This window comes from Mercurialis annua, linkage group LG5 (genome assembly GCF_937616625.2).
Source record: "Mercurialis annua linkage group LG5, ddMerAnnu1.2, whole genome shotgun sequence".
NCBI lineage: Eukaryota > Viridiplantae > Streptophyta > Magnoliopsida > Malpighiales > Euphorbiaceae > Mercurialis > Mercurialis annua.
In genome coordinates, this window is record NC_065574.1 from 9,051,172 (window position 1) to 9,061,079 (window position 9,908).

The window sequence follows — 9,908 nt, forward strand, 5'->3', positions numbered from 1 at the left end:
GATCAATGATCATAGTAGGCTTAGTAGCATACCTTTTAAAAGTTCAATGGTTCATCAATAAAGCCAGCAACATGTCCAGAGATCCAAATAATCACCACATCAGACAGCAACAAAACATATACCAACCAGAGAAAATAAAATCATATTAGATTATGATTTAGGTTATAAATTGAAGTTTAAAGATAAAACTTGCCAAATCAGCTTCATACGAATCAATGAATCATACCTTTTGGAATCGGATTCACCATATCAAACAGCAACGGTTCGAATCATGACAGGCAAGTGTTCAAAGAATCAAAAGTCAAAACCAGAGAAAAAAAGATTAGATACAGAACAAAGATTTAACTTTAAATAACTTATCAAAAAATTAGAGCTTCATACTTCATACCTTTTTTAGCAGATCCGTTAGATTCGCCATATCAGAGTTCACACAGTAAGCACACAAACACCATAGATTCAACACCAGAAACACAAAAACCATAAAATCATATTAGACACTAGACAGAGTATAGATTGAAGATGAAATAAAAAAATCAGAGTCACAGAGCTCCATCGGTCATCCACTTACCAAGAAAAAACGCATTTTAATCTAAGAAAACTGCACATGATTAAGTGTATGTAAGGTAAGGTATTAATTAGGAGATGAAAAGACTGAAGAATATCAGAGTGATGAGAGAATTAATTAGGATTTAGGGTTTCATAAGAAACGAAACGAAGAAGAAGAACAAAAGAGAGAGGATGAGAGAGAAAACGGCTGCGAGTGAAGAGAGGAAATGAGAGAATTAGGGTTAAAAAAATATAAGAAGGCTTTTATATGAAGGGTAAACGACATCGGTTTTGTGGGAGTTAATCAGGTTTCAAAGGCTTCCAGATGCTTCTCACACGCATCACACGTGTATATAAAACGACGTCGTTTTATATCTTTCGGTTCCTTCGGTTATTCGGTTATTCGGTTTACCAAAACTCTAAAACCGCACCACTAACCGATAACCGGTATTCCTTATATCAGGAACCGGACTAGACCGTTGTAACCAAATAACCGAACCATAGAGCAAATTGCGGTTCAGTTTCACGGTCTGGTTCGGTTTCTGCACACCCCTAACTAGATATGTTCTAAACTATATAAATAACTTGAGATATATCTAAATACACAATTACATTCATATATATAAAATGTTGTTCAAAATCTAAACTGATTTTAGTATTGGTTGCCGATTAACTTCTATTTTGTTTTGCACGTTTACTCACCGGATAAAAAAAAAACTTCATCAATAATATATATCTAACAACTAATTTGGATTAAATCTATTTCTGATAAAAAAAATGCTTAAATGAAAGACATGTTCTTTTATCGTTTCAAAAAAGTCTTTTTTAGTTGCATCATGGTTTTTCGTTTTTAAGTAATGCAAACAATAAAACATAGATTGCAATAATGAGCTATAAAAATAAAGCTAAAATATAATGTTATTTACCACATGATATTGTATTGAGCCCCAAAAATAGACAGGCATAAGCCTAATTCATTGACTATTAATCACAAAACATACCTATTGTAATGGAACCAAAGTACAGCCACTGAAAATGAAAACATCTACTTGTATCTAGGGATGCTCATCGAACCGATTCCATTGAAACATTAAATTGTATCAAGCTAAAAATAATTTATTTGATCTATTTATTTTAATTTTAAAATTTTAGTTTGATTTAATTTTAAAAATTTGTTTGGTTTTATTCTAATTTTAAAGATAGAAAAACTAAACTATATCATATATATAATATAAACTTTTTAATTATATTTTTTAATAGTTAAAAAGAAAAAAGCACTTTTAGAAAGATTTGAACCTACAACCTAACGGTTTACTACCTAGCGCTTATATCATTTGAGTTATAACTCATCGGTAATTTTTAAAAATTAATGTTTTATTTTTGTATGTTGAACTGATTAAAACGCTTGTGATAATTTAACTTTAATTTTTAAATATTTTATTGTTTTAATTTTCAATGAAAAAAATTAAAAATTTGTCGGCATTATTTTTGACCTTTTCTATATACTTTTATATCGTTGAAAAAGAGCCGACACTTTGTGTTTTTTTTGAAAATTTAATCTTAGGGTCTTAACAAAATGATGCAAATAAAAGGTTTAATATGGGGATATTTTTTTATAATTGGAAAATGGGAACGCTTGTGAAAATAAATTATTCTATAACTCCTTACATTTGCCATAATTTACAATTTGATCTCTTGTTTGAAATTAGATAATTTGATACTTTGATTTTAATCCTGTCAATAATTGGGAGTTTCTGTAAATTCCGTTAATAATTCTATTTTATTTGTAAACGATTTGATACTTTACTTTTAGTTATGTTAATGATTTTGTACTTCACTTTCAATTATATTAACAATTTGATACCTCATTTTCAAACGATTTAATATCTCATATTTAATTTTGTTAACAATTTGATACCTGTATATATATCTAACAAAAGGTTATAAGCGTTTACAAAATTATAACTGAAACATTAAATCGTTTGATTTTTAAATAAAAAATATTAAATTGTAAATTATAATATATTTGGAAGACCTTAGAGTAATTTGATCTAAATATAATAATGAAATCGTACATCAAAATCTGACTGAAGATTTTTGTACTGGTAGCTGCTGCTGGCAGTCATGGTGGATTCTAATTTCCTCTTGTTGTTAGGTATGTATATTATATGGTGCTTATAATAAATTATTTAATTATTATCTCCGTTTTGTTTTCTTCCAAAATTAATATTCTCTTAAATGAGATTTAAATAAAGAATAATTGTTTTTATTGTTATGGTAGAGACAAAAATATGATTCACATGGTGTATGTGTGCATGTGTTTGTTTTGAATTGAAATTTATGCAATAGCGAAGAATTTCAACTTAATGATCTTTTAATCCCAAATAAAATCATCTTTACACATTTTTTCATTTTAATCACGTCTTTAAAAAAATATCAAATCAATTACCACCTTTTATTTTTTTTTTATAAATCTATCAATGAAAATATTTGATACCTTTTACTCTCCAAATAAATATCATAATCTGATTAATGCTCTAATTAACACAAAAAATACATTCATCTTACTTTTTTTTGTTGATTCAGATTATCGAGTTAACAAAAATACACCGAATTTTCACATTCGTGATAGATTGCAAAAAAAATGAAAGGTTGTGATTTTATTTGACATTTTTAAAGGACGCGATTAAAATGAAAAAACGTGTAAAAATGGTTATTTTATATAAAATTAATCCATTTTTTAATTTAGTTATTCAATATTCATTATTATACTATTAAAGTAAATTGATTTAAATCAAGTAAAATTACACGAATAAATAAAACTCTTACTCATGGATAAACTAAATAAAGAACTCCAATCAATTAGATATATTTCAAAAGATACAAGCATCACTCAATGTTCTGTTAAAATCGTGTATTTATTTATTTCACAATAAATTTATTTGTGAGCCGAGTTTCAAGCCGGTTCCAGTCGGATCTGACTATTTTAATGCAAGTCCGAGCCCGACATGAACCCAATGCAAACCTCATATCAGCTAGCCAAATGCGGCCCGTCCATTAACTTTGTATAGGTTGAGCTTGATTTTTACGAATTTATATAAAAAAAAATATAGGCTTAATCATTAAAAAAAATACCCCATCTTTCTGATATTTTTCGTTTATGGCCCAAACTTTTAAAATATTCAATTTTAACCCACTTTTCATTTTTCAGTTTCAATTATAGCCAATTGCTCATATAAAAGTAAAATAGAGGTTAAATATGTTGTTCATATTACTTCAAATTATTCTAATTTATTATTTTACCATCAAAAAAATTCAAAGATAAAATAATATGAAGTGTATTGAATTTTTTTCCCACTTAAATTTAAGCAATTGCTATAATTGAAACTGAAAAATAAGAAGTGGGGTAAAATTAAAAATTTTAAAAATTTGGACTATAAAAAAGTCGAAAAATTTGGATATTTTTAGATTATTAGGCTAAAATTATACAATAATAAAATTCGAAGTTCGTCCATGAAAAATTCAAGCTTATTGCGGACTTGAGGTCTTGAGACAAAAAATTAATAGTCCAAATCCAAATTGTTAGAATATTGTCTAGAATTTTAATTCCTATTTGTATTAGGATTCTATTGTGGAGTATTAGGGTACAGGATAACTTTGTTGTCATTGGGCAATTAGAAAGATATAGTCCAATGAGGATTAATATTTCTAATGCCATATAAACTATTTATTCACTATAAATACATTACCTTATTCATTTTTTAGACTACACTAAACCGAACACACAATGTAGACATTAATGTAAATAAGGAGAAAAGGGGTGTGTGTGATGTGAATAATATAAGTTGATTCTTATCCTTTTGGGTTACTTCTTGTAGAGAGAAAACACTTTATGAGTTTTTTCTTCTAAGGACATATTTATTAGAGACATTCTCTATTTGGTGATTCTCCACCAATTTTGTACTCTTTTTTATGATTAGTGGATGGCTCAATTCTTTCGCCCGTGGATATACGCTTTAATGTTGAACCACGTAAATCTCTTGTGTTATTTATTATTTTGCTATATTATTGTTTGTTGATCAACTCTATAATTAAATATCTATCGAATGGTTTCGATCGCTGCGCATACCAATCCGGTCACGATAATTGGTACCAAAGATTAAACAATCGGTATCAATATTACAATACAAATCAAGAAAGACATGTTTGAGGGGGCTAGACGCATACCAGACTCATAATCAATTTTTCACGCAAACGTTTTTCCTCTCTCGTGATTGAAAACAAATATAAATTTCCAAATTGGCAATAATTTGTTAATTATTTCACAACAACTATTCATATATTATTTTTTCCTAATTAATTTCTGATCTTTTATCCCCTTTTAACTGATAATCAGTTATAATTTAAATAGTATAATTAGCATTAGGTAGCAATTTGCTAAGTCGTATGTTGACTTTCTCCCACACACGTTTTTCTCTCTTCAATCATAAACAACTAATAACTCTCATATATTTTTACTTTTTATTTTATTTTGCCATTCGTTAAACCAATTTTATCATAAATAAAGTAGATATAATTTACAGTTTTCTAAGAAAAAACCTTTCATCTCTTGGGGTGGTGATGATGCAAATTATGGGTGGATTGAATTTGAATGGTTTGGTGACTTTCCAGCTAAGTTTATTGCGTAACTTGTGTTTGTTAAAAGAGACAGATAAGATAGATATGACTTGAGCTTTGAATTTGGAATTTGAAAGAAGAAAAGGAAAGCAATGGAAAATTGATTGTATAATTTTCTTCCCTCAAACAAACACTACATAAGTTGCAGAAAACACTTACGTTGCCTGCACAACTTTTGTAAAATAAGGCACTTTTTAGAGCAAATTACTCTAAAACTCTTTACGTTTGTCATATTCACACTTTGCTACTTTTTATTTGAAAATCAAACGATTTATTATCTCAGTTTTAATTCCGCCAACAAGAGATTTCTGTTAATTTCGTTAATAATTTGATATTTATCTTTAAACGATTTGTTACCTCACTTTTAAATATGTTAACAATTTGGTATCTCATGTTCAATTGTGTTTATTATTTGGTTTTCAAACGATTTGATACCTCACGTTTTATTCTGTTAACGATTTGATATCCATATTTAACAGAATAATGTAAGTATTTGCAAAATCAAAATTGAGATATTAAATCGTTTGATTTTGAAATAGAAAGTGACAAACTGTGAATTATAATAAATCTGGAACCTTAGAGTAGAAGGAATTAATATCCAACTACAGTACTAATTCAATAATTCCATAGCAAATCAAAGAGATTCAGCCAACCATGATTGGATAATTTTTTGATGGGAAATGAAATTATTTTAAAGAGTGGCCCCTCTATAGTTTAAATTCATCCTTAGGATTAACCACTATGCTTAATGGTCCATTTGAAGCAAGTTGGCGAGAAAAAGAATGGCGAATGCTTATTTTCACTTCATTTTCAGATTTGACGTTAATTACTTCATAATTATTTTTGGTAAATGAATTTGATAATCGATAATTAGTTTGATTCTTTAGAATACTTATGTCTCTTGTTGACTATCCAAGTCATTTTTCAAGGTCGCCTATGGATATATACCAATTTGTGCACCATTCAACTGCCTAATCAGAAATTTATCATAAAATAGATAAAAAAAATTTATCATATTATAATATATATTGGATGTGTATTTTTCTTTCGAATATTTTTTCCATACAACCGTTACGCCACTTCGTTTTTACAACAAGCTAATAAGCGTTTGTGATAAAAAAAATACTTCCTCCGTTTCAATAGAGTTGTCCACTTTACTTTTATCACAAACAATTATTGTTCATGAATATTGTAAATTTTTTCCTACTTTTTTATCATATTTTTATTTAAAATGGGATTCACTTGCAATTTACTTTCAATTTATTCATTAGTGGATTTTAAATAGGGTAATATAGAAAAGTTGAGTGTAAAAGTTGTTATTTTTTGAAAGTGGACAAAAAACTTCTTAAAGTGAAATAATTATTATTTATTTTATTATTATTTAATGAGTATATAATTAACGTATTATTAATTTATTGCACGTGATATATGATGTAATGATTGTATTATAAATTATTCTTTTCTGTTTACGTTATCTCTCTCTAAAAAGTAGATATTTCTTCTCACTATATTCACAAAGACAAACCCTAAATGTAAATCAATAACAATTTCAAATAACGAAGTTCTTTTCTTGTCCATTTTAATGCATATTGAAGACTTTGACTTGATCAAAGTTTTTCAAATCAATAACAAATATAAAAGTGTAGTTGCGGTGGAACACTTTCATTCACGGACAAAAATACCCTTTACATATTTAATCCAAGTTGATATTCCTAATTGTGACATATAAAAATATTTGTGCTTAACAAATAGAAAAATAACATTCCTAATCCATAAAGAAAACATATTAAAAATACTTATCGCAGTAGTTAACATTATGTATCAAATTCCTAATTCTAAAAGGGATTGTGCAACAACTGTCATTATGTGTTAAATTCCTGATCCTAATATAAAAGAATATGATGAGTTTCAAATATTAAATAATTATATTATAATCTTTGTGTTACAGCTTTGATATTTTTTATATATATTAGTTATTTACTATAAAAAATAATATAAATTTGCTTCATTCATATTATCATTTTTTAATAACAACAATATCAAAAATTAAATCTATAGGTTAATTCTAACTTTTTAATATTTCCAATAAAAGAAATTAAAATTTTATAAAATAATTAAACAAAAACAAATAAAAGCACACAAGTCTAATAAAATTTAAATAATAATATATTATTAAAAAGATATACAATTATAATATTAAATTCCGGGCCATATAAATATCGTTAACGTGCGTAGCACGTGACAAAAAAAACTAGTTTATATAAGAGTCCTTTTTTTAGAAGAGTCCTTTATTGGATCAAGTTTATTTATAAGTTTTTCGGATCTTATGCCAACTTTTTAAATTTAATCAAAATTTTAAATTAAGGATGATTATTTTGATAATTTAAATATATTTTTTGTTGATTTTTTATTGACAATTAGTCTATAGAAATGTGAAGTTACAGTGCAAAAGATCAAGTTCCGAAACCATCTAACTAAAATGATTTTGGTAATTAAATTTCTTACTCTATTACCTTTTATTGGTTGTCGCTCTTATGCCATTTTAACAAAATTTACAATTTGATTCATCTTCTTTTACATTTATTTTTTTGAATAATTTATTTTTTTATGATTAAATTTGAATTTGGAAGTTCGTATGCTAAAATTTGTCATATGACTTTCATATTTATAAGATATTTTACTTGATGACTTTTATTTATTTGTGATTAAAAGAATGGAACAAAAAATAGATAGATTAAGTTATATAAAAAAAATTACATTAAAACTTTATTTAAAAATTTAAATTTATAAAATAGATAATTAAATATTAAATTAAAATTCTCTCATGTTCATCTGAACATAAAAGATCATGTTCATTTAATCTGCATCATTTTTTATAAAATGAGTGATATAGATAAAAAAAAATTAATTTTAAATTATCAATCTATACTATTCATTTTTAATGAATGATGTATATTAGTGAATATGACCGCTCATGTTTAAACGTGTGGGACTTTCAATTCTCAAGTTCCATACATTCTCAACAAATCCGTCTATGCACCATCACAACGGAAATTATAGATTTTTGATAAATAAGTTGTAAGACTAATTAATTATGTCAAATATAAAATGTTATGAGGTCACATTGTCACTCATTTTAGTATCATATGTATTATTTAATTTTTTTTATAATTAAATTTGAATTTGGAAGTTCATATGCTAAAATTTGTCATATGACTTTCATATTTATAAGATATTTTACTTGATGATTTTTATTTATTTGTGATTAAAAGAATGGAACAAAAATTAGATTGATAAAGTTATATAAAAAAATTATATTAAAACTTTATTTAATAATTTAAATTTATAAAATAGATAATTAAATATCAAATTAAAATTTTCTCATGTTTATTTGAACATAAGAGATCATGTTCATTTAATTTGCATCAATTTTTATAAAATGAGTGATATACATGGATAGAAAAAAATCAATTTTAAAAAAATCAATTTATATTATTTATTTTTTAATAAATGATGTATATTAGTGAATATGAGTGTTCATGTTTAAACGCGTGGGACTTCCAATCCTCAAGTTCCATACATTCTCAACAAATCCGTCTATAGCATCATCACAACGGAAATTATAGATTTTTGATAAATAAGTTGTAAGACTAATTAATTATTTCAAATATAAAATGTTATGAGGTCACATTGTCACTCATTTTAGTATCATATGGATTATGAATATCACTCACATATCCTAACTTCTTGTTGGAAGTATGAGTTGTTCATATTTAAGATGTTCAACAACTTTAGTTTCTTTGATTTTATTGTTTAAACAATTTTTCAATAGGCCCTACTAGAGATTAATATAGAGATAATCACTCACCATTTGGGAACTTTTTTGCTAGCCATGTGACATCTACCATAAAATTGAAGCCATTATTGCCCATAATCCTAAAGTTTTGAAATTTTAAAATTTCCAAAACAACATATTATACTCTCCAATAATTTTTAAAAAAACATGGGTATTTTTTTCATATAATTACTCAACTTCCAAAAAAGTATGGAATATTATTTTTAAGTGATCAATATTTTTCATATATTTTACAAGACAGAAGTGTTGGCAATTTGCCATAAAAATGTTTAAAAATTTAGTGGCCCCTTTTTTTGTTTGAAATTTCAGGTTGTCATCAATCTACTATTTTAAAGCTTTAAATTCAAACCTTGCAGAAAAAAAAGACCAACTTCTGAACGTAAGGGAGTATATTTTTTTGATAATGTTTGAAATTTATAAGTTTAACATATTTAATTAATTTATATTACAAAATAATATTTTTAATTCATGGGAAAATAAAACTTCACTCTACATTAACCTCAACCCATATGCCTAAGAAAAGAAAAACATATTTTATGTTTACTTTTCTATAGGATTTTATCAATTTTATATATAAAAATACAAATAGAGGAGGATCAAGCAAATTTACACATAGTTATTTTTAATTATTATCAATATATCATCTAATATAAACTTACATGGTTATTAATTAATTACTTATAAATTAAATTAATTTAAATAATTAAAAAAAACAATTTGAAATTAAAACTAATCTGCATTTTATATTATGACTTATTTTAATTCAATTTGATTTTTTTAAAATTAATTAATAAAATTAATTACATATATAATTATAAATAACTATTAT